The sequence below is a fragment of the Megalobrama amblycephala genome, linkage group LG24 (assembly GCF_018812025.1).
Source record: "Megalobrama amblycephala isolate DHTTF-2021 linkage group LG24, ASM1881202v1, whole genome shotgun sequence".
Taxonomy (NCBI): domain Eukaryota; kingdom Metazoa; phylum Chordata; class Actinopteri; order Cypriniformes; family Xenocyprididae; genus Megalobrama; species Megalobrama amblycephala.
In genome coordinates, this window is record NC_063067.1 from 2,916,697 (window position 1) to 2,943,466 (window position 26,770).

At 36.6% G+C, this 26,770-nt stretch overlaps 1 protein-coding gene and 1 pseudogene across 2 annotated transcripts in view; one reads left to right on the forward strand and one right to left on the reverse strand.

Annotated features, from left to right (window-relative positions):
• LOC125260280 (E3 ubiquitin/ISG15 ligase TRIM25-like) overlaps positions 1-26,770 on the reverse strand; it is a 673,153-nt gene that overhangs the window by 187,518 nt on the left and 458,865 nt on the right. The gene's annotated exons all lie outside the window — the stretch shown is intronic.
• On the forward strand, positions 6,463-7,124 carry LOC125260333 (annotated as a pseudogene).

A 26,770-nucleotide genomic window follows, 5' to 3' on the forward strand; every position in this document is an offset into this window, starting at 1 on the left:
AAATTATTTAATTCACAAAATGAAAATAGCATGAATTTAATATGGATTATTTACACATTTACACCACTTAAGTGAAATAAAATTGCTAATGAATTGTTAATAGACAGCAGGCCTGTTAGCCTAAATAAATGTTATTGAGTACTATGTGATCTGATTATTTATGGAAACAAAAATACATTGTTAATAATAATAATAATAATAGATATAGGCTACACATTACTATTACTATGAAAAAAAATGAAAAAATTTAACTGTATTTTTGTTTCTGCAAGTAATCAGAACAGTACTGTTGTTATGAATAATAAAATAATAATAATTGATATAATTATTATTATTATTATTATTAATACTACTTCTTGGATGGCATTTTTACTATAAGAATCCAAGAGGAATTAATTAATGGCCTGATTGTTATAACCCAAGAGTGTTATGAGGGGAAAGACATAACACTGATGTTTCAATAGACTAGACCTTCATAAAACAAAAGAAAGAAATGAAATGAATAATATATAATTAAAACAAACTAATTAGAGAAAAGGTTTGTAGTTCACTTTACAATTTACAGTTAAATTCTTTTTTTTTGAAGATTTACTGATTTATAATTTATTGACTTCTCTATAAAAAATGATGTATTTATCAACCTGAAAGCAGGAGGTATTTCAGGGCTGTAGTTTTGCTTATAATTGTATGTCTTTTTAAACTAACAGGTGAACAATTATGGAATGTCTTTAATTATTCAAGTGCTTCAAGGCAATTTTTTGAATCTGTAAAAATGAAAAAGTTCAATTCTTGTGCATGTTCAGTATGTTCAGGGGCTAAAAGCAAAGCAAGGGCCCCAGCTAATAACAAAAAGTTAAATTTTTACAGTCCATCTTATAAGGTTCATAAAGGAACCTTGACAACAGACCAGGTCCTTATCTGAACCCTTCTGCCACAACAAAGGTTCTAAAATGAACTGCACAACATGTGCCAAATAATCAATGGATCATTATAGAACCTATAGGTTCAACTTTGAACCTTTATTATAGGTAGAAGTTCATATTTGTACTTTAAAGTTCTGTTTTGAACTGCAAAGGTTCAATCTCTTCTAAGAGTGTACTATTATTTGTTATGGAAGCCTTGTATATCTTTTAATCTTTTGATCATTATGAAATAAAAATATGAGTTTTTGATTTGGCAAGGCAAGTTTATTTTGTATAGCACATTTCAACAACAATGTTCAAGGTAATTCAGAGTGCTTTTCATAAAACATGGAATTTATGGAACTGAAAATTAATCAGGTTGTTTTATAAACCAAAAAAATATTGTTAACATTTTTTATTTAACTTTTTTTTATCAATGTTATATATTTTTATTGTTACACATTGTAATTTTCTTTTAATGTTTATTTGTATTGTATTTGTAAAATAAAATTTTTTTTTATCATTGTGCATTATCTTGAGTTCTTTTTCTAAATAAAACCTTTTATATTTAATTTGTTTGGACGGATTGTCATTTATGAGAACCTGTTATATTTAAGTGAAAAGAATCCTTTAGCCATTATTTAGTTGTCTATTGCATGTATAGATGTAATCGTTCATTAGTAGTGTAATTGATGACTAGTCTATTTTTAGGTTATAGATAGACGTCTATTAGATTTTCACTGACAGCCCCAATTTTGCCTTATTTTAGCCTAGACCCGTATTAACCGTCTTTTAAACATAAATATGTAGTTGTCTAATAGTCGTCTAATTGATGACTAGTCTACTCTTGGGTTATGGTTAGACGTCTATTAGATTTTCACTGACAGCCCAAATTCAGCCTTATTTTAGCCTAGATCCATATTCACCGTCTATTAGACATATATATATGTAGTCGTCTAATAGTCGTCTAATTGATGACTAGTCTATTTTTGGGTTATGGTTAGACGTCTATTAGATTTTCACTGACAGCCCAAATTTTGCCTGGTTTTAGCCTAGACGGCCGGGCTATGTTTTGACGGCTATTAGACGTCTAATAGACATAAAATTGCTTGCTGGGATTGAGATGATCCTTTTTCCATTTCCTTTCAGCTTTACGACACGCCTGCCTAAGAGAGCGCGTATCCTCATCTAACCAATAATGAGATTTTAATTTAGAGCGAGTGTATGTGAAAGGGGCTACAGAGTCAAGTATGGTAGAACAAGATGAGTGAAAAAGGGTAACCAATTCATCCGGACTAGAGGAGAACGATGCCGCTGTTGCAATAATAGATGCAACATTTCCACTCAAAAAACTATCAGAAAACTGAGTTGCAGTAAGAGAATTTATCTGACGAGAGTAATGTTCCTGAACTCTGACAGTTTGCAGGGGACTGAGAGTGATGTCAAGAGTGATGTCAAATGTAATGGGCTTATGATCAGAGAAAGTGGCCTCCTCAAACACAATATTATCAACTTTAAAACCATACGATAAAATTAAATCAAGTGTATGTCCCAGTTTATGCGTAGCTTTATCTATATGTTGCGTAAGGCCAAATGCATCTATTACACCACAGAATTCGCTAACCATGGGTCTATCCGGACAGCAGACATGAATATTAAAGTCACCAAGTATAAGTAGGCGATCATACAGTGACACAAAATGAGAAATAAAATCAGAGAATTCTGTTATAAAGTCTTTGTCAGGCTTAGGAGGCCTATAGATCAGTACACAAACCAATGGTGACATAACAGATTCTATAATTACACATTGCAGTTCGAAGGTGGAAAAACTCCCTGCAGGTAGTGTCCGTAATTTAAAATTGTTCCTAAAAACAAGAGCCACGCCGCCTCCTCTTCCGACACACCTTGGCGTGCTAATAAATGAACAGTTAGTTGGGCAAAGTTCATCGAAAACAGACGACTGGCCAACTCCAGCACTAATCCATGTCTCGGTTAAAAACAGAAAATCCAAGTTGTGACGAGAAAAAAAGTCATTCAAAATAAAAGTCTTGTTAGACACTGACCTACTGTTGACCAAGGCCACTTTTGCATTTGAGTAACCCGCAGCCTGGGGGCAGCGAGAATATTGCAAAGCGCGGATATTCCGCAAGTTTACCCCACCACTACGAACACGCAGTCTAGGCTGAACAGGGCTAACGGGCATTTGGGGTTGATGCAGGGCAATGTGTACATGCCAAGAGTACCTCAAATCCCACGAACGTCGAGCCAGGTAAAGATCATTCCGACCTAGAATGTCTTTAGAGCGCTGGCAGGGACCCAACTGTACAGAAGAAGCACTCGCTCCTCTCCTAAACCTCACCCGCACGCCTCCGACGCTTCCTCCGGTCGGAGATACAGCAAGGTAACCGAATGACGCAATCAGCAATAGGGCAGGTAAACGGAGGGTGACATCCGTCATAGAAAGCAGGGCTCACCAGCGCATATCTGAGATCCAGCAAAGTATTCCGATCATAGGACCTTGTAGCAGCAACAGAACAGTACCAAAATAGCGTAAGTGACAACACAAACAAACATCGGAGCTGACGGCAAGCCGACCGACACACTGGCGCCATCTTGCTCCATTAAGTACATCTGTTGTCTAACATTTGTTGTTTCTAGCTAGCAGGATAGCTTGTCACAGTATAGTAAGGACATCAAAATAGATTGATAGATTCCAATAATTTAAGAAAAGTGTTTTTGCCTCTCAATCTGGGGATCCATTTCACTGAGTAGGCCCTGTACACTCTCTTTCTGTGTAGTTGCTCCAAGGCTGTGTAACTCTCTTCCTTTAAAATTGAGAACTATGGGTTCTGTCTTTTTGGACAAGCTTTTAATTAACAATTCAATTTGCCTGTTTGTATTGATGGTATTTGTAGAGTATATTTATGTTTATTTATTTATTTGTTTGTTTTTATTGTAAAGCACATTGTGACCCCTCCTTGTCTGTGATAGGTGCTATATAAATAAACTTACTTAAGTGCGCAAAACTGTACCATGTCTTTAAAATGCTAAAATGCAGTGCCCTTAATGCACACTAAACCCAATCCAAAGAATTATATTGACAAGAAGGCAAAGCCAATAGAAGGTTCCATTGCAACACCAGCAGTCCTACGCTTCTGCAATTTTGGGGTGAAAGCGACTCGGCAGTCCACTCAAATTGTGAGTCCCTTTAAGACGTAAAAGTCATTTGACTCAGCGGCCATCTTTGAAACGCCTCTTGGGCATGCAAGTGCAGCTCCTATCTCTTTGAATGGGGAAACATCAAATTCTCCAAAGCTGTTTGCCAAGCTTTCGATTAAATTTCATATTTGAAAGCAACAATGAAATCTGACAACAACTTTATCATAAATTTTGTTTCTAAATGCTCGAATCATGACCAAAAAAAAAAAAAAAACCCTGTATTTTTCAGGCTTGATCAAGCCAATGCGCATGGGCACTTCTAAATGCACATCTCTTGGCTCTCATTTCAGAGGCGCGTGTCTGACTGTTTCTATAGGAACCGGAGCTTCTAACAGCCGCTGCAGTGATGCGATGACTTTACCAGTCAGCGATTGGCTGTTATTTAGAATGAGGGACTTATTCCACCATATTGTGAGTGTTATTATATAGCAAGCAAAGACTATAAGTGTGTCCCATCGAGTAATCAAAAGTTCTACACACACTTGCAATCTTCACTCCCACTTGAACACTTGAGCCAAATACAGGAAATACGCCATGTAAGTAGACAAGTGCAAGTGCAAAGACCACAAGTGTGGGTATTTGGACAGGGCAACTGTTAGGAAATTAATCAGAGTGCCCTATATAATATATATATATATATATAATTAAAACAGTTGCACACTAGCAAATGAGGCTGTCAGGGTTATGTTTGTTTTGCCTTTGTGTTTTGGGATTTTTGTCTTCTTTGTTAGTTTTTCCTTTGACCCAGTTTTCCCTATGAATTTTATTCATTAATCCAATTCACCTGTGCCTTGTCAATTACCTTGTTAATTATCTTGTTTGTTCCTTTGTTTGCCTAGTATTTAACTATTCAGTTTCAGTCTTGTCTTTTTTTTAATTTGATATATGTGGTTATCTTCTTGTTATTCTCCTGTTCATTGTAATTAGGGCCCGAGCACCGATGGTGTGAGGACCCTATTGTAATTGCTTGGCCAATTATTCTTCTCCGAAATGAATCACATTTTTGAGGAACTAAACATGCTCAAAAACTCATGAAACTTTGCACACACGTCAGAAGTGGTGAAAATGTACATATGTTATGGGTTTCAGAATTAGGTGTGGCAAAATGGTTTGATAGCGCCACCTACAAAATTTCAATCAAGCGCCCTTCGTGCTATGTTTCATGTACAGGTATGAAATTTGGTAGACAGATGTAACCCAATACCTGCAAAAAAGCCCCTGGTGCAAAATCTGAAAACCCAACAGGAAGTAATATATTTAAAATTTTGGCAGTTTTTACCATTTTTAGTTTTTAGTTTTACTTTAATAAACTCCACCTAGAGATTTAATCAGATCAACATCATATTTGGTCAGTCTAATCTAAAGGCCTTTGTGACGTTAAATTGCGAAGATTTCACTGAAGGGTGTGTCTGTGGCGGCCTGGCAAAGTTCGATGTTTCGCCATGAAACAGGAAGTTGTTGTAACTCGGGCAAACAATGTCCAATCTGCCCCAAACTTCACATGTTTTATTAGAGTCCTGGCCTGAAGACATCTTCATGACGATATTCAGTTACAGTCATAGCGCCACCTGGGGGCAACAGGAAATTACGTTTTACACTATGAATAACGGTCAGTCTAATCTAAAGGCCTTTGCGACGTTAAATTGCGAAGATCTTGAGTTTTCGTTTATTGGCATGTCCGTGGTGGACTGACAAAATCTGATGTTTCGCCATGAACAATGAAGTTGTTGTAACTCAGGCATACTATGTCTGATCTGCCCCAAACTTCACATGTGTGATAAGAGTCCTGGCCTGAAAACATCTACATGGAAATATTCAGTTACAGTCAAGGCGCCACCTGTTGGCAGCAGGAAGTGTGGCACTTTGGTGCGAGGGCCTTTTCATCGCTGCTTGCAGATTTAACAGATGTTAGTATTTCATTTGACTCATTTGTCGTCCCTTGTCTTATTATTTTTTACTTTGTAAATGTGTTTATTAAGTGTTCAGGTACATGTCATGTTACTGTTACCACACAGTTGAATATTCTTAACCATATATTTATATTAGATAATATTGTAATGCTATGTAGGTAAAATAATGTTCTGGGATGTGTGTGTGTAGGGTGTAGGGTGTGTGTTCCCAGTCATTTCAATGGCAATATATATATATATATATATATATATATATATATATATATATATATATATATATATATATATATATATATACTAATTTATGTCAATATTAGTAATATTAGTAAATGTAAAGCAACTGTACATTGCATTATTATTTAATAAGTGTTTTGTATGTTTTTTTTAAATTCCATCCCTTCTGTCTGTCCTCATTTTCCTCCTCAGTAACCATGGCAACCACCACTTAAACCCCCCCAGGTGCCGACCCCAAGCAGCTGGAGCGCACGGGTACCGTCCGAGAGATCAGATCACAAGCCGTGTGGTCACTGTCCTCGTGCAAACCAGGTGTGTGTCTGATTTATTCTCATTGCGCACCTGATTAATGCCTCTGTTTCATTTTTCATTGATTCTCTTTCTGTGTGAAGGTTTTGGAGTCGATCAGTTGAGGGATGATAATCTGGAGACATACTGGCAGTCCGATGGCTCTCAGCCACATCTAGTGAACATTCAGTTCAGGTAGAGTCTCAAACAGCTACTAAATGACCTGATTGGTCCACTGTATCGGGGGATGATTAATCTCACAGTATTTAGACATTTTGATACTATTTTTTTAGGGTTTTTAAACATTTTAAAATATGCATTCATGATTTATGATGAATATTATAATATATATATTTGGGTTTGTAACTGCTTAAATGTTCTAGATACTGAAAGACTGTAAATGTGTTGCGTCCTGTTAGGAGGAAGACCACTGTGAAGATGCTTTGTATTTATGCCGATTATAAATCTGATGAAAGCTACACTCCCAGCAACCTGCAGGAGATCCGGATGAGAGATGCAGATCACGAGCTGTACTGACTCGAGCTGAATAAACACACAGAGCTGCTTATAGCTGAATTGAACTCGATTCATAATAGAGTGCAACAGTCGGATTCTGGAAGTAAAAACTTTATTCAATTTCTCGTCCGATTTTCATGAAAATCAAATAAGATCATTTACAGATCACGCTGGCAAAAAGTTATAAACCCAACTGTTGAATAACATGTGAACAAATTTGACGAAAGGGACACCAAATTGGACACGAGGCTATGCCTGAATCCCAAATGGCACCCTAAACCCTCATGGTCTTCCTCTGAGTCCGCACTTTCGGGACATAATGCCGCTTTGACTGCTGGGTAAAGTCCTCTGTGTAGCTCGCAAAAATGCAGGCTCAAAAATGCAAAGCTTTGGTTTCCCTCTAATCCCTAGTCTGCATCGATTTGATGACATGCTGAAGTGCTGAAGTGATGTCATGAAAATCTGTGATTTATTTTAGTGTAAGTGAGAGACTGTAAGTTTTGAATGCTCACATCTTCTAAATGCAAATTTTGTCATTGTTTTGGAACAGACCAGCTAATTCATAACCTTAAAGGATTAGTTCACTTTCAAATAAAATTTTCCTGATAATTTACTCACCCCCATGTCATCCAAGATGTTCATGTCTTTCTTTCTTCAGTCGAAAAGAAATGAAGGTTTTTGATGAAAACATTCTAGGATTATTCTCCATATAGTGGACTTCAATGGCCTCCAAACGGTTGAAGGTCAAAATGACAGTTTCAGTGCAGCTTCAAAGAGCTTTAAATGATACCAGATGAGACATAAGGGTCTCATCTAGAGAAACGATTGGTCATTCATGAGTTCACACTTACAAATAAGTCAGGTAAATAAATTGGTAAACGTATTTGGTGTGCTGTCCGGGGAGAGGGCTCCGAGCTCGGTAATCGGCCGAACACAGAATACCCCTGGCGCGTTCGTTCCATAAGTAGAATAGGGAAGGCGTAGGACATACAGCCAAAGTCCCTTTAAGACAAGTCATTTCACTCGGCGGCCATCTTTGTAACGCCTCTCGGGCATCCTGGGCATCATGCAGCTCTCTTTGAATGGGGAAACATCAAATTCTCCAAAACTGTTCGCCAACCCTACGATTAAATTTTATTTTTGAAATCACCAATGAAATCTGACAACAACTGTCTCATAAATGTTTTTTCCAAACTCTCGAATCATGACAAAAAACTTATTTTTCAGGCTGGATCAAGCTAATGCGCATGCGCAAACGCACGCGCATCTGACTGTTTCTATAGAGGGTATGCACGTGACGTCACCGTCGACCGTTACAACTGCGGTCATGCCAACTGAGTGGCACAAAAACTGAACTGCAGCATTGGTTTTCAGCGTGAATGCCGCGAAAAACACACAAAACACTTCCAAAACGGAAAAGAGCTTTGCGATCGACTGTACAAATAGCTTTGACACAAAACCTGAGGTATATATTTAAAGACTGCAGAAAAAAGAAGCAAATGGATCACTGCAATTCACAGAAACAGCTGGACTCCAGGCAGAGAAACATGGATTTGCAGAATCATTTTGTGTCAAATTGTTGGATTTTGAGGTAAAATCATACCGTATATATTGTATTGTTATATATTATGTTGGCAAATCATCAATTAAATATTTACTATCTTATATTCTGCATAATTGTGTGTTTTAAAATAAACACTGACAAAAACTATACTATAAAACTATAGGCTATATATATATATATATGTTTTAGGGGTGGACAATATGACGATATGACATTGATATAAGTGACTACGTGGATTTAGACCTACCTATATTGTATAAAATATTCACAGGCAGATTTGCTTTATGTGTCTCCCCGGGGTCGAAATCAGGCACATATAAATGTCAGGAAACACGATTCCTGGCTGCATGTCAATATCCATGGATTAGGTTTATTTGACAAGTTGTAAGGAACACTTTCGAGTCCAACCTTTAGTATAATCGTTTGTTTTACTCGCGTTTTCTCAGTTTCCCCTATTAAATCCAGTCATGCAGCAGGTTCTTTTGCCACTCAGTCCAGCGGAGGGAGCGCGTTTTCGGCGGGAAAGTGACGTCGATGCATACCCTAACAGCCGCTGCAGTGACGCGATGACTTTACCAGTCGGCGATTGGTTCTTATTTAGAAGGCGGGACTTATTCTGCCATATTGTGCGTTACACTTTCTCCCATTAAAAACAATAGGAGTGACACGTCTTGTGTTATTCTATAGTCTTTGATACAGCATAAGCTTTTTGAAGAATGCGGAAAGCGGAAGCACGTTCAAGGCGATCATTTGTGTTTATAAACCATATACATTTATATTTTTGTAGAAAATGACTGATCGTTTCGCTAGATAAGACCTTATTTCAGGAGACTTTAAGGGGAAATCACGCCATAAGCCTCATACTTGAGGGAAAAACGAGGGCACTGGAGAAATTGCCAAATATGACAGGCAAATATATCAATTCAGCAGAAAAAATCACTTCTGTTTAATAACGTAAGGATCATGTCCAACATATGTTATGAATTTCTGTTCATACCTTTTTTAGTTGATGAGTTCATTTATGATGAGATGATATCGTGTTTTAATATGCTCCCGTTCATAGAGATATTTAGATTGATTCAGAGGCTTTTTAGGTCAGGTAGAATCTGCGATCTCTGACCCAGTTAGTTCGCTGGCTTCCATGGCTGCAATATGCCGTGTTTTGCAAAACTGGCAGCCTGTGATGGTGAAATATTATATTGGGTAAATTGGCAACGTGCGATAGGACAGAGCAGTCCAAAACAAAAACAGACATTCCCACACGGATCGCACATTTCAAAGCAGAATAACAGGCTGTCACTGTTTTTCAGAGAAACGAGTCTGTGAATTCAGCATGTTTCCTAAATATTCTCAAACAAATTATGCTATTCTTATGCTTGATCAGTACAGTCAAAAACTGACATACAGCACCTTTAAAGAACCCTCAAACTATTTTTATCTCGTTACACATGTATACAACAAACAAATGTCATGAAAAGATAAAACATTAAAGAAACTCGAACAATCGTATAACTAGCCTATAAGAATAACTGCCATGTACATTTATGGAATATTAGACTTGGTGTGCTCACTTTGTTAACATGCTTTCAATTTTTTTTTTCTACTTTTTTTTTTTTTTTTTTTTTTTTTTTTTTTTTTTTTTTTTTAACCTTTGTACAAGACCTTGGAAATCACAGATTTCACTGTTGAAACATGTTTAGTGTGTCGTTTCTATCAAGCTGCATTTGTGTAAACTGTGATAAATTTATATTCTAAAAGTTTCTTACACTTACAATCTCGGCATGAACTACGCAATCTCAGCATGAATGAACTGGTCCATATTTCTGATTAAAGGCGAAGCTATATGACATCACTGCAGGTGAGTAGGCTTAATGATTTCAGAGAAAACGAAACTTTTGTTACTTTTGACTATTGAAGTTGATTGAGGCAGCAGCATTGCAGCAACTGTCATGTCACAAAAAAGGACCCATCCCTCTGGTGAAGAGAACAGAAAAAAGAAGAAAACCGAGGAAGAGAAAAAAACGCAAGATAAAGGTATGTTAAAATTAATGTAGACTAAACTAGGTTCGGTTGCGAGCCAACGTTTGCTGGCCAGTTAATTAACATGGCCTAGGTAGCATATCTTCTTGTTTTCATGTAGCTAGGAGTGTATTGTAACAAAGAGCAATGCAATACGAATGTAGAGAATATGTAAGATGATAAAAATAAAAAAACTTGTTTTATTATTTTTGTTGTTTGCAGTGGGTGAATGGAAATATGTGTGTATATGTCTGTGTGTGTTTGTGGGTGTGTTGTGTGTACTTGCTGTTTTTGATACATATATGATTGTGTGCATATAACATCAGGGCATCAGTGTGTGTGTGCACGCACACTTGCATGTGCGTGTGTGTGTGTGTGTGTGTGTGTGTGTGTGTGTGTGTGTGTGTGTGTGTGTGTTGAAGTGTATGCACTCATTTCACATTTGCTATTTCTGTTTTTCACTAAAACTAATGAAAACTGAATGACAGCTTATGATCACAACATAGAAGACAAAATTTTTGCAAAATCAGAAAAAAAAAAGAAAACTTTTTTTTGATTAAGACCCAATGTCCATTGTGATGGACATCAAACTTCAAAAAAATCCTGTGTTCTTCAGCTCTGAAAGATTTTCAAATTAACTAATCTCCAGAGTTAAATCTACTCTGCTCAGAGTACATATGGTCCCTCTCTAAATAGTGTTAAAATAACACTGAAGCAGAGTTAAATTTAATAGAGATAATTAAACAATTAATTAAATGATGATTGTGTATTAGTGATGAACACCTGCTGTTAACAAGCAGAATCACTGAAGAAAAGAGAAACACTAGAACTACAGCTGACTTCAGTCGCAGCCTTAATAATTGCTTAATTATCTCATTAACATTAACTCTGCTTCAGTGTTATTTTAACACTATTTAGAGAGGGACCATATGTACTCTAAGCAGAGTTGATTTAACTCTGGGGATTTTACTGTGTATCACTTTATTGACAATTGTACACAAAGAAATATAACCCTTAGGTAAAGAAGCATTTAGTTCAACGAACATTTACGCTACACCCTAACTAAGACAATGTCGCTACACATTTAACACTGCACTGTAGTGGTTATTCCCAGCCCTGCACAGCACACTAGAAATTGTGATCAATCAATCAATTTAAAAAGTGAAAAGATCAGCGCCGCACCAGTCCCGTACACAAGTAATCATGTTCATATAAACTATAAAACTCACAACTACAACATACACAATCATACACACACAACACATGAAAGAGAATTAAAATGTAAAACACTTCCCCGTTCCCAGGAAACAAGACCACACCCCGAGATCTAGGGAACCTAACAACATATAGGTACAAGCTAATATATGAACAATTATTGAACAATTATTATTGAACAATTGCAATAACAACTGTTTCCTCTTTTTGTGTAATTTAGATGAAAATGTGATTTTTTTATTGTTTGAGTTACAAAAGTTGCTAAAAGTTGCCAAATAAGTTTAAAAAATAGCTAAATTTGTGTCTAGGTGCTTTTTTTTTGCTAGGGTAGCCTAGTCTGAAAAGTTGTTAAATCCAAGTGGTACTCACTGCAGAGTCTATGATGGCAAGCTCCTCCTCTCTGGATGTCCAGTGGGGTGGAGGGATGGAGTTGTGGGTAGGGTTAGGGTAAGATTAGGGTGTGGTTGTACGTTTGCTCCTCCGTGCTGGACGTTAGCTAACGAAAGCTCCACCCATTTGCTCTGCAGTGAGCACCTTCTCGCTAAATCTAGCAACAAAATTGGTAACACTGGTGCATGCGAAAGCTTAGGAGTGACTTGTTGCCTCGATGCCCAATAAGGCAATGACTTTGCAGGCAGCGTTTGCACACGAAGGTTCCTCACGAATTTCAGACATACTTTTGAGACAGCGGAATGGTTTAATGACATACAACAAAATAGAGCGAGCATTGTTGATAACTAAGTGAATATTTATTTGCTACAATAATTTCTCGTTAGAAATAAAATCAAAATTGGAAAAAGTTGATAAAACAAGTAAATTTACACAACTTTCTGGATCTATGGAGTCAATATAATGACACATAGTTTTGCAAAACAAAAATAAAGAATTGTAAAAGAAAAATAAAGCTATTAAGAGAAAAAAAAAGTTTGCAAACAAAAATAAAGAATTGCAAACTTTGATCATAGCTTATCTCTGTAATAGATATTTTGACAGAAAAATTGTCACAGAAGTACTGAGGTAAAAGTTTAATTTTAGGATATAAACACTGATATCAGCCATCAATAGAGGAAACCACATTTTGAAACTAACTTGGCGCTTCAAATAACGGTTGTATTAATGACATCTTACACCACCAGGTGGCGACAAGTGACTGTTAAAATGTATTTTTCATTGAATTCAAAACATTCATTCAAAAATACTGATTCATCCAGTAATGAAACAAGTAAGGATGTGCCCGAAGCCGAATTCGGAAAGAAAATGACAGAACCCCTAAAGGGAATACACGTGAGATGGGAGGAAAAAATATATTTCTTTCTATATATATGCTCGCAATTATATAGTTGGGTAATTATAATATAAATAATTTGCCAGCATCAGGAAGCTGCTGTTAATATGTGCACACGCTTTTACTTTCACTTTCGAGATTCACAATTATACGTGTTTTGTGTATACTAGGCAGCGTCAGTACTTACTACACATTTCACAAGATTAGATATTTGTCAGTGATGCTCAGGAACTGCAAAACATTCACCATTGTCCTATCAGCCATCTCTCCTTACTCTCTTTGTGTGGTAAGTGAAATCTGTTGTACTACAAAGTAACAGGCTCCTTCTAGCAAACGACTAACCATGTCCCCTTTTTTTTTTTCCCCCGTGCCTTTACGAATATGGATTTAGCATTCGGGCACACCCCTAGAAACAAGTATAAGTCATTGAATTAATTCAATACCTTTTTTTAAAAAAAACAATTATTCATTCAAATTAATTTAATATATCTTTTCCATTGATTAATATTTTGTCAGAGCCTCTGATAAATTACATATAATTTTGTTCAGTTGTATATTCAGAATCGTGGGAGAATCGTGATCTATATTTGAAAAAAATATTGTGATTCTCATTTTATCTAGAATTGTGCAGTTCTAGTTTAAGGACAGTGCTGTCGTTGGGCACAAACTTGAGGCAGGAAGTGTTCTCTGAAAAAGAATCTGGTCACCAATTCACTTGACCGATGTCAGAGCTAGCAGGAGAGCGGTCTTAGTTAAAGAGGCTGAAGGAAATGAAATTGCTTTTTAGCACGACTTAAATGGGCTGAAAAGCCATTTGTGACTTCAGTATTCTGTGAAAAATTATGAAAGTTGCTCTTTTCAGCAATGTAGATGTTATATTGTCATTGTTTTGTCAGCCATGGCGTCCTCCAGTGATCATCCAGTGCTCTGTGACATCTGTGATAAAAGAAAGCAGAAAGCTGTGAAGTCCTGCCTGACGTGTCAAAGCTCTTACTGTGATGATCATCTGGAGCCTCATCTCAGAGTCACAGGTCTGAAAAAACACACACTGATCAAAGCTGTGGAAAATCTGGAGGATTATATATGCCAGAAACACGAGAGACCTCTGGAGATGTTCTGCAGAGATGATCAGACGTGTGTTTGTCTGTTCTGCACTGAAGGAGAACACAGGACTCACAACACTGTTCCTATAGAGGAGGAGAGTCGAGAGAAGAAGGTAAATCATAATCCATATAAGAGTCATAGGGTCAAAACCATAGAGCAAACAATCCAAATGTACCACATGAGTCCAAAAACAAAGGCAAGCATGGATATCAAGATTACACAAAGTGAGAATGAAAACATAGGTCTTAAGCAGACTTTAAAGGTGGGGTAATTTTTCAAAAATGCTGTAGGACATTGTTGATACTTGATTTATGCATTTCTGTGTCCACACTAATGAATCTGCAGCAGTCACGTGGTACAAGTAAGGGCTCTGTAAGGTGTTTATATTCATTATTAATGTTATGTTCATTAAGACATGAGGTAATTTAACGCAGTCTCTTGACGCTTTGAGAGCGATCTGAAGGGAGGATGGGATCATATGCTTCATGTTATTGCTAGCCTCTCTGAAATTGCCTACATTACCTTTAAACTGCTATGTTTTTTAATATGTAACTTGATTTTGTCAACTTTTAAGAATAAAAATATTATCCTCAAACACATTAACTAAAAGCCACAAAATTTTGAATGATTTGGCCTTTTAATAAGAATTTTCTTCCCAGAGTATGAAGTTATCTGTTTTTCTCTGTATGTAGATTCATTTGGCTAAGAGACAAACTGAAGTTCATCAGATGATCCAGGACAGAATAAAGAGGATTGAAGAGATCCAGGACTCAGTAGAGCTGAGAAAGGTGAGTGGAAGTTTTGTAAACATTGTAAAATTGATGATGCATTATATTTGAATCTGTTTAATAATGTTCTCAATTAAATGAATAAAACTTAATAGATGCATCTGCTAATTGATCTGATTTATCAGAAAAACACAGATAAATCCTCCAGTGTTGAGCTCTTCACTGATCTGATCCGCTCCATTGAGAGATGTAAGTCTGAGCAGCTGAAGATGAAGAAGGAACAGAAGAAAGTAGAGAAACAGGGTGAAGATCTCATTAAAGAGCTGCAGCAGGAAATCACTGAGCTGAAGAAGAGAAACACTGAGCTGGAGCAGATCTCACACACTGATCATCTCCATGTCATACAGGTCTGTGAGCATCTGTCTCATCAGTCATCATGTACAACATTACAGGACAAACTCTCTGTTCACAAACTTGATGAGCTGATTGACCATTTTTTTTGTACCAGTCTTTTAAAAAACTGTACAAAAGAAACTGAAATGGTAATAAAGTCAAATTTGATAAAAGAGTTAACTGTGTTAGAAAGGTACTCTGTAAAATATACTAACTTTAAATATAAATTAATAACACATCTAACAGTCCTTTCTCCTGCTGTAGATGAGCTCCTCCCTGTCCAGTCATCCACACACCAAGAACTGGACTGAGATCAGGATTGACTCTGATGTGGATGTGAACTCGCTGATTGTAGTTCTGGCTCAACTGAAGAAAACTCATGAGACACTAAATGAAAAACTCAGTCAAACTGGTATGTGAATATCAAATACAGTAGATTTTTGTCAGTACCTAAGAAAATAATTTTTTCAAGGAATATTATGGGTTAATCCCAGAGTCGACTGCTCAATAGAGAGCACTAGGCTGCTGCCCTCCTTGAGCCACACACACACAACAATATTAATAATAATAATAATAAATATATAATAATAATCCTTAGGGGAACAATAGGGCCTTCGCCGTTTACAGGGCTTGGGCCCTAATAATGATAATAAAATATAGCTGCAAGACGCAATGACGGGCACAAGCCCCGGCGCCACTGCCACCCCAGTGGCTTTAGGACAACTGTGCATGACAGGCAATGTGCTTTTAAAGTGGGTAAATGTAAAAGAACTATGTCTAAATCATTTGAATATTGCCACATTTATTGCAGCTGGTGCCACTATGACCAAGAACTACAACAGCCACATCCATAAGATCATTTAAATTTAGATTAATAAAATGTCATAGGATGAGTGAGAAGTTATCATTTGCAGCTCAATTTTTTTTTAAATTAACCTTATTATTAAATTAATAATATAAAACTTGTCAGTGCCCTACAAATGAACTGGTTCTTGCCTTTATTTTGTCATTCAAACTTAGAAAAAGACAAGGCCTTAGAGATTTCTTATCCTTTAATGCAGGACAAAGCACACCGCAATGAAAGGGTTAAACTATAAACTCTAAATCAAGAGTGAAATGACGACGAAATGCAAGTCTAACGCAACCTCTGATATATATAATATAAAATACAACCAAACCCCATCCCCCCTTTGGACCACACCACCGGTGGTTGTTGGTGATTTACCACCGTGGTAGTAAAAATTTGCCACCGTCACAGCCCTAGTTTTAATCATCTTGACCTCCAGATAGCATTAATCTGCTTATTTTAAAGGGGACCTATTATGCCCCATTTTACAAGATGTAAAATAAGTCTCTGATGTCCCCAGAGTGTGTATGTGAAGTTTTAGCTCAAAATACTCCACAGATCATTTTTATAGCATGTTAAAATTGCCACTTTTAGTGGTTGAGCAAAAACGAGCCGTTTCAGCGTGGGCCCTTTAAATGCAAATGAGCTGCTGCGGCCTAAGCGGGCGGAGCTTCAAGAGCTCGTTCTCCCCTGTCAGGATCATAGACTGTAAAAAAAAATGGACGACGCAACGCCGCTTCCTTCCATTGTATTGAACTGAAGCCAAAACGGATGCAGATGGGCGCTGACACGTTACGCAAAAACGTCAAAAAAAAAAATAAATAAAAATTTGGAGCCTGGGCATGCGCGGAAAGAATCGTCAGTGGAGCCCGGAGGCGGAGTCGCGGTATCAAACTTCTGCCCAGATGACTGCGTCATCATTGATGTATTTTAAATAGGCTATATAAATTGTACACAATTTAAAATTCTACCTATAAAATAATAGGCTATTCTGCTTCTAGAGCAATAATATTTTTGAAACAGCAAATTCAGTAGATAAACTCAATATAATATGCTACTAGAAACAACTCTAAATCGTCAGAAATGGTCCTGCCATTTTAAATAAAGGGTTAAACTAACGTTACAGGAGATCGATTGTTGTAGACAGTGCTCTATAATTAATTAGAGTAGGCTATCATTAGTTTTATCCTGCTAATTATTATTTTATACCCATAAAAATAATTAGTAACTGCCAGATAATGATCACCTGCTTTTTTTCCCATCATGGCTAACGTTAAGCGTGTTATCTTAACTAATAGCGTTTATTAATTATGAAGCCCACACGTTACCGAAAAAAGACTTAGGTAAAGTTGGTTTTATATTCGCACATTCGGACTTCTGATAAATTCAGACTTTCCAATAAATGTGCAATAAATTAATGTTTGCGAATTTTAAGCAGCGACATGATATTGACAACCAACGATTGTCAACTTACAACATTTTTCACAGTCGATCAAAATAGGCAAGTATTGTTTTAATGGCATATTTACTTGTGAATGTCCACTGAATGTCCAATGTAGTGTGATTAACAAGGCTATTGAATACGGATGTCCGAATGTGCGAATAAAACCAACTTTACCCAAGTCGAAAAAAGTTCAGTGATCCGTCAGATCCTGTAGGTCAGTTAGTACTGCTGAACAGCTCATTTTGTGGTGTGAAATAACACAGAAATTGAAAATTAATAGTTAGTTACATATATCTTGAATCTCCCCTCGAAGCTCCGAGTCCTTCGACAGTCCTCAGAGCAGCTGTCAATCAACTGTAAATCACTACGGCACGCCCCGTTTCTATAGCATCAAATTGCTAGCTAAAATCAAACTTATCACAAAAACGAACAATTGAATATAAATCAGCGTGATAACAAATACAAAGTTCTGGCATGAAACTCTAGATGGCGCAGGCTAATAGGTCCTTTAACACACCTGCTAATTATCACATCAATATCTATAGGTCACAGATGATTGGTTCCTGCTGTTTTAATAGCCAATGAGCTGCTTAATCTTTAAATACATGAGTTAGCATTGCTTAGTAGCGCAGCGTGCTTCAGAATCATCTAAGATAAGTACATGGGTTTTACACTATATTACTGCATTTTGCGTAGTCTGCTTTACCAATTCTATGTCATTTCAACAGTCTGTTTAATGCTTTGAGAGAATTACTAAGCATTTTAGCAGCTAGCGCATATGCATGTGTATAATGATACAGAGACACCCAGCAAGCAATTTTATGTCTATTAGATGTCTAATAGCCGTCAGAACATAGCCCGGCCGTCTAGGCTAAAATAAGGCTGAATTTGGGCTGTCAGTGAAAATCTAATAGACGTCTAACCATAACCCAAGAGTAGACTAGTCATCAATTAGACGATTATTAGACAACTACATATTTATGTCTAATCGACGGTTAATACGGGTCTAGGCTAAAATAAGGCTGAATTTGGGCTGTCAGTGAAAATCTAATAGACGTCTAACCATAACCCAAAAATAGACTAGTCATCAATTACACTACTAATGAATGATTACATCTATACATGCAATAGACAACAAAATAATGGCTAAAGGATTCTTTTCACTTAAATATAACAGGTTCTCATAAATGACAATCCGTCCAAACAAATTAAATATAAAAGGTTTTATTTAGAAAAAGAACTCAAGATAATACACAATGATAAAAAAAAATTAAATTTTACAAATACAATACAAATAAACATTACAAGAAAATTACAAAGTGTAACATAATAAAAATATAAAACATTGACAAAAAAAAAAAGTTAAATAAAAAATGTTAACAATATTTTTTTTATTAATTTTTAGTTCCATAAATTCCATGTTTTATGTAAAGCACTTTGAATTACCTTGAACATTGTTGTTGAAATGTGCTATACAAAATAAACTTGCCTTGCCAAATCAAAAACTCATATTTTTATGCCATAATGATCAAAAGATTAAAAGATATACAAGGCTTCCATAACAAATAATAGTAGGGTGCACAGGTTTCATGTTTACCCCCTTGTATTTAGATAATTACAGAGTTTTAGGGCACAAGGAAACACTACAGTACATGTGCATGTATGTTAATCTAACCACGTTTTACTGTCTGCACTGTTACCCGCTAAAATGTCACGGTTCCTACACATAATGTACATAAATAATAAACACATGTCAAAATGAAAAACACAGATACTTACAAGACCAAAAGCAGTAAAGAATTTGCTTTAACATTTGCTGTTGCTTGCTCTCCGTCTCCAACGGTTGTAAAATGCGGAAATGTTTATCGCGAGATCTGGCAACAGTGTTCGAGAGTCAACGTTCAAGTCTCGCGTTGCCAGTGGTCATGTCTCAGTAGAGCCACAGTTGCCATCTAGCGGTTGAGAATTGTAAATTTTTAATTAACTTAAAATTAAATACAGTCATATATGTGTGTGGTATATAATTATAATTAAATTATGGTTTGGCTATACCCTGATATATATATATAATATGATATCGTATAATGTAGGATTATGTGACAGCAAAAATATGCTGTTTCAAATATATACTTGCATATAAATGTATGTTATACTTGCATATAAATGTATAAATGCAAGTATATCAAGAATCCCACAAGCTTTGTGGTCGAAAATGACTTAACACTATTTTGGTTACACTCATTGCTGGTCTGAATCAGGGCTATAGCCAAGCCGTAAAAACTAGACTATAAATTGCCTCGATTTCGCTGGGTGGACTAAAAGCAGACTACACATAGCCTATCCAATTCAGAGCTAAATCGTGACTACATATAGACCATGTCATGAAATGCCACTTAAATCTTGTAGAAATCATTGACATTGCGAACACGATGAGATATCAACCATCTCAAGCACTTCCTGTCCAAAAACTACAATAAATCAGAATTGACTATGGGTGGGCTACAAATAGCCGGTCTGACTACGAGCTAAATTGTGGCTACGCACAGCCTACACAATATAACATGTCAAAGATATGAAACCAAACACCTTGTAATCACTGTTGACTTCACTTACATGATGCAATATCATACAACTCGCAAGTTATTTTGGCAAAAACGACATGTAACCAAATGAAAGATTATTTTGGCTAAAAGTGGGTTACACATAGCCGGACTATATCGGGTCTATAGTTAACCGAGACGGTGAAATGACGGCTATTGCTTGCTGGGAAGCTTGCTGAACTTAAACGGAAACAGGTTTCTCTTTGTATTACATTCTAACGAAGCTACAGCAAGTATTTTGTACAGCAGCAGCAGTATGGATAACAATTCAGATAGCAATGGAGCGGATATCAACAACATAACATGGAACGCAGCAGACGTTGCGGTGCGTGCCGCGTGCAGGGCTAAAGTTACCTGTTGCTATTGAGTGAGATGAGTTTGTGTCGGCTAATGAGTGATCTTGCATTGTGAATATATCATGATTAAAATGCAAACAATGTTTTCATCTTATTTACATACTAAGTACATGAGCAGCTGTATTCGGATTTTATTGGGCATATACTTTTTCATACTACAGGACGAACAGCGATTTTGCAAGGTCGGTAAGTCATTTAATTAATGGATTTCACGTAGAATGATATTTATCATTTCTGCTTACCCTAGAGCGTGCCAAGGCAGTTCTCCAACAAAGCAAGAGCGCCTCAGTATGCTTAATATGTATTTTGTGTTATAATCTGTATAGTATAAATGTGTTGCGCTCTGGATAACATCAGGGGTCTCATTTATAAAACTGTGCGTAGGATCCCTACTAAAAGTGTACGTACGCGCAAAAGCTAAATTCTGCGTACGCACAAAAAAAATTCAGATTTATAAAACCATGCATACGCCAGAACCTGCGCACAAATTCCTTTATAAACCCCAGTCAGCGGAAGATTGTGCGTACGTGCATCTCCACCCCGTCTCCTCCCCGAAATCACCATATATGGAGCTTATGACGCCTAGTTTTACTATGCATAACCTCATCTGCATATCATTTCCATACACGTTCCCATCCACGTGACACCATAGTTAACACCGTCAAAGGTACAAGACATTGGAAAATATTAGATATGGATTATAAATGCCATTTGTGCCACACATTATATTGATAAAGATCATCCAATATCCTCTTTATGTTTTAGAATAAATATATCAAAATATCGATAAAAACAAAATTATATAAAATACTTAAGATAAAGGTTCTAGAATAGAGCTGATTCATTCATTTCCACTGGCCAAATAGTATTTTAGTAGTTTTAAACAATTCAAATCAAATTTATACAGTTTTGCTGATAAGGTGAACACATCTTTTAGGAAGTTTATAGGCTATCCTCGCTGTCATTAAAACAGCGTGTCACAGGAAAAGTGATCGAAAGTAGCACATCTACTATCTGAATTCATATCACTTTTTTTTAACTTCTGCTTAATGTAATTTCAGTGCTTATCGGCAATAGTGAAGTGTAATATTAATGTAAATGTTTATCAAATGAAAACGTGTTTCCACGCGAGTTTAAATAATTCTTTTATTTATTTAAACTGTTATTGTGGACATGAACTATATTTATGATTATGACTCAGAATGAGGATTTAAAGTGGTTTTCCTTCATCTGCCGTCAGTCCCTCAGCTCACCATCAGTGTCGCCAAACTGCTCTGTCTCCAAAATGTTCGTACGCACGGCTCAAAGTTTGCTTAAAGGTGCGCACACTCTCCCGTCAAGTTTATTTTTATAGATCACAACCTTTGCGCGGGAACTGGCGTACGCACGTTTCCAGCCCCGTTTTGTGCGTACGCACGCTTTATAAATGAGACCCCTGGTGTTTTCTATGCGGCGTGTTGCAGCGGCTGGAAGTGTGGCTGAATTATGGACGCGCTTTGTTGATCTGAGCGGTGGCTGCATGACTGTCAGAAATCTCTCTCTCTGCTTAAAATGCCGAGGTATTCATTAACAGGAGCGTAAATAAAAGACACTTTGCAGTGTGGTGGTCAGCCATTGAAGTGAACGTTTTACACGCTCGCGGCCATACGTTTCATTTGTGTTTATGTGAGGACCGACAGTCGGTTGCACGCTGAGAAATGATGTTATGGGATTCACTGTCAAATTGCATCAACTGACATTACCATTTTATATGGGACAAAGATATAATAGAAATGCATTAGAATGCAACTTAGACAAGATAGAATATTACTTAAAAATATTGAGTTTCTATTAATCTCATTTATATTATGACTGTAAATCTAAATGTTTCATAGTATTGCTCAACTCAACAACTCTTCAAGGCTGATGTTTCATGTACCTACGTGTTCGGGCTGGGTCAGCTGATGCATGTTGGAGTCCTGCTCATTATTTTTCCGTTCATCCAAATGAGTTTAGGAGTATACAGGGTCCAATGACATTTTCAAACGATGCTACGTCATTATACTATTATTTGCTCAGGTGGTCGTGGAGGGTTTCTTATCTCTATTAGCCTTCAACGTTTTACCATTTGTTAAAGCCACACATAATGCACGTTCTAATTGGTATGTTTGAGCCTTTTGGCTCAGACACACATAGACATAGGCCACTAGAGATAAGTCATTCGGCGCGGTAGCCCAGGCACACATAGCCATATCGTTCACTAGAGCTAAGCCATTTGGCGTGGTAGCCCAGGCACACATAGTCTAATAGACCACTAGAGCCAAGCCTTACAGCCCAGAAATACTTGTCGTGGCAAAAAATGGGCCAGGCACACATAGATAGCATACACACGGTTTCTATGGCTCTTCGGAGCAGCAGCAGTACATATGTTTTGGCGGTAGATCTTGCTTAGTAGCGCAGTGTGCTTCAGAAACCCTCCACCTTCCCCAGCTCCACCTGTATAGATCTGCTACGGTTATTCATGTACGCTATATTGTACAGCAGCAGCATGTCTTACTTGCTCACAGCAGCGGGTCGTGTATGTATTGGCAGTAGCAAGTCCCGTACTTGCTCTGCAGCAGCAATAATCAACAGCAACAGCAGCAATTAAGCAGCAGCAGCGTAGCAGATCTATTCCGCCAAGACCAAAAATATCTACATTGTCATACCCATTACCATACCAAACACTCCAAGAGTTGTCATGACAGACATTAACTACCTTAAATGACCAAAACCATTTAAAATTTAATTTGAAGCATAATTTATTTTTATGTTTTAACTTAAGTTTAATTCGTCTGCATTGAGAGGGCGGGGTTTATGACCTGTACTGCATCCAGCCTCCAGGGGGCTATCAAAGAGCCCGCAGCTTCACTTTTCAGGACGTATGAGGCACACCTGGTCAGGATTCAGTCAGGACATGCTATAATGTCAGAAACTGCAAATATATGCTGCATGGAGATAGAACAGGTATAGTTTAGTTCAATTACAGTTATAACTTATATTGTCGTCTTGTTTTTATCCACTATATTAGTACAAGCCTGTTGTACCGTCCAAATGATGGCCAAAACTTTACAGATGAATTTTATAACGTTTATTGTACTTCACACAAAAGATGAGGCGTCAGTTTTCACTCTAGAAAATCACTGTAAGAGCTTAATAAAACACTGTGCAAGTGTGCATTAAAATATTATCAATATTATTAGCAACACGCATAGTGAAGTACACAGAAACACTCGTTACAACTAACAGTAAACAAATGCCTTTTCGGGTGGTGCTTAATAAACTGGTACATTTTATATCCGTAAATAAACTCAGATGAAGTAATAAAGTGCCCTCACCTTCATTACTGCTGTATCCAGTATCACTCTGGAGACTGTAAGCTGGATCACAAACAGTTTTTACTTGTATATCCTTGAGTAGCATATATTTAGCACAGTATGTTTTGTATTGTCCCTTTGTATTAATATTCGTTCACCAAGCAGTCCGGTGTGAAATGATTTGTGCAGATAATAAACGAATTTCGACAGAACAGAGGGAGCATTTTCCTGGAAAACCAAGTTAATCCACCTCGTTTAGGGAGTAAATGGAGAGAGCTCTGTGGATTAATCTATCGAGCTACAGAACACCTAAACCGCTTGGGAGACACTCTCATCAGTGCAGCAATGGTGGACTCGCTGTGAATGCACTCAGGGTGGTTCTATGTTCAAAAAGCAGTGTCTGTCAACATTCGTGGGTGGGGCGTGTGGCTGTAATGGATTAATCAAAATTATTAATTTAATTAATTTGCCATTTATTGCTTAATCGAGCATGATTTTTACGTGATTATAACAGAAGCCTGATTTTTTTTTTTTTTTTTTTTTTTTTTAAATCATGATCAAACTGCCATAACCAAACTGCCATAACCTGACTTCCCAGCAAGCAATTTTATGTCTATTAGACGTCTAATAGCAGTCAAAACATAGCCCGGCCGTCTAGGCTAAAACCAGGCAAAATTTGGGCTGTCAGTGAAAATCTAATAGACGTCTAACCATAACCCAAAAATAGACTAGTCATCAATTAGACGACTATTAGACGACTACATATATATGTCTAATAGACGATGAATATGGATCTAGGCTAAAATAAGGCTGAATTTGGGCTGTCAGTGAAAATCTAATAGACGTCTAACCATAACCCAAGAGTAGACTAGTCATCAATTAGACGACTATTAGACAACTACATATTTATGTTTAAAAGACGGTTAATACGGGTCTAGGCTAAAATAAGGCAAAATTGGGGCTGTCAGTGAAAATCTAATAGACGTCTATCTATAACCTAAAAATAGACTAGTCATCAATTACACTACTAATGAATGATTACATCTATACATGCAATAGACAACTAAATAATGGCTAAAGGATTCTTTTCACTTAAATATAACAGGTTCTCATAAATGACAATCCGTCCAAACAAATTAAATATAAAAGGTTTTATTTAGAAAAAGAACTCAAGATAATGCACAATGATAAAAAAAAAAAAAAAAATTACAAATACAATACAAATAAACATTAAAAGAAAATTACAACGTGTAACAATAAAAATATATTGACAAAAAAAAAAAAATAACATTGACAAAAAAAAAGTTAAATAAAAAATGTTAACAATATTTTTTTGGTTTATAAAACAACCTGATTAATTTTCAGTTCCATAAATTCCATGTTTTATGAAAAGCACTCTGAATTACCTTGAACATTGTTGTTGAAATGTGCTATACAAAATAAACTTGCCTTGCCAAATCAAAAACTCATATTTTTATTTCATAATGATCAAAAGATTAAAAGATATACAAGGCTTCCATAACAAATAATAGTAGGGCGCACAGGTTTCATGTTTACCCCCTTGTATTTAGATAATTACAGAGTTTTAGGGCACAAGGAAACACTACAGTACATGTGCATGTATGTTAATCTAACCACGTTTTACTCTGAGTCTGCACTGTTACCCGCTAAAATGTCACGGTTCCTACACATAATGTACATAAATAATAAACACATGTCAAAATGAAAAACACAGATACTTACAAGACCAAAAGCAGGAAAGAATTTGCTTTAACATTTGCTGTTGCTTGCTCTCCGTCTCCAACAGTTGTAAAATGCGGAAATGTTTATCGCGAGATCTGGCAACAGTGATCGAGAGTCAACGTTCAAGTCTCGCGTTGCCAGTGGTCATGTCTCAGTAGAGCCACAGTTGCCATCTAGCGGTTGAGAATTGTAAATTTTTAATTAACTTAAAATTAAATACAGTCATATATGTGTGTGGTATATAATTATAATTAAATTATGGTTTGGCTATACCCTGATATATATATATAATATGATATCGTAGAATGTAGGATTGTGTGACAGCAAAAATATGCTGTTTCAAATATATACTTGCATATAAATGTATATTATACTTGCATATAAATGTATAAATGCAAGTATATCAAGAATCCCACAAGCTTTGTGGTCGAAAATTACTTAACACTATTTTGGTTACACTCATTGCTGGTCAGGGCTATAGCCAAGCCGTAAAAACTAGACTATAAATTGCCTCGATTTCGCTGGGTGGACTAAAAGCAGACTACACATAGCCTATCCAATTCAGAGCTAAATCGTGACTACATATAGACCATGTCATGAAATGCCACTTAAATCTTGTAGAAATCATTGACATTGCGAACATGATGAGATATCAACCATCTCAAGCACTTCCTGTCCAAAAACTACAATAAATCAGGATTGACTATAGGTGGGCTACAAATAGCTGGTCTGACTATGAGCTAAATCGTGGCTACGCACAGCCTACACAATATAACATGTCATAGATGTGAAACCAAACACCTTGTAATCACTGTTGACTTCACTTACATGATGCAATAACATACAACTCGCAAGTTATTTTGGCAAAAACGACATGTAACCAAATGAAAGATTGTTTTGGCTAAAAGTGGGTTACACATAGCCGGACTATATCGGGTCTATAGTTAACCGAGACGGTGAAATGACGGCTATTGCTTGCTGGGTTGATTTCATTCATGGCTGTTATATCTGACAGATTATAGCTCATTCTGTTCTTTTTACTGGCTAAAAGTAGTCATTTTGAGGCAG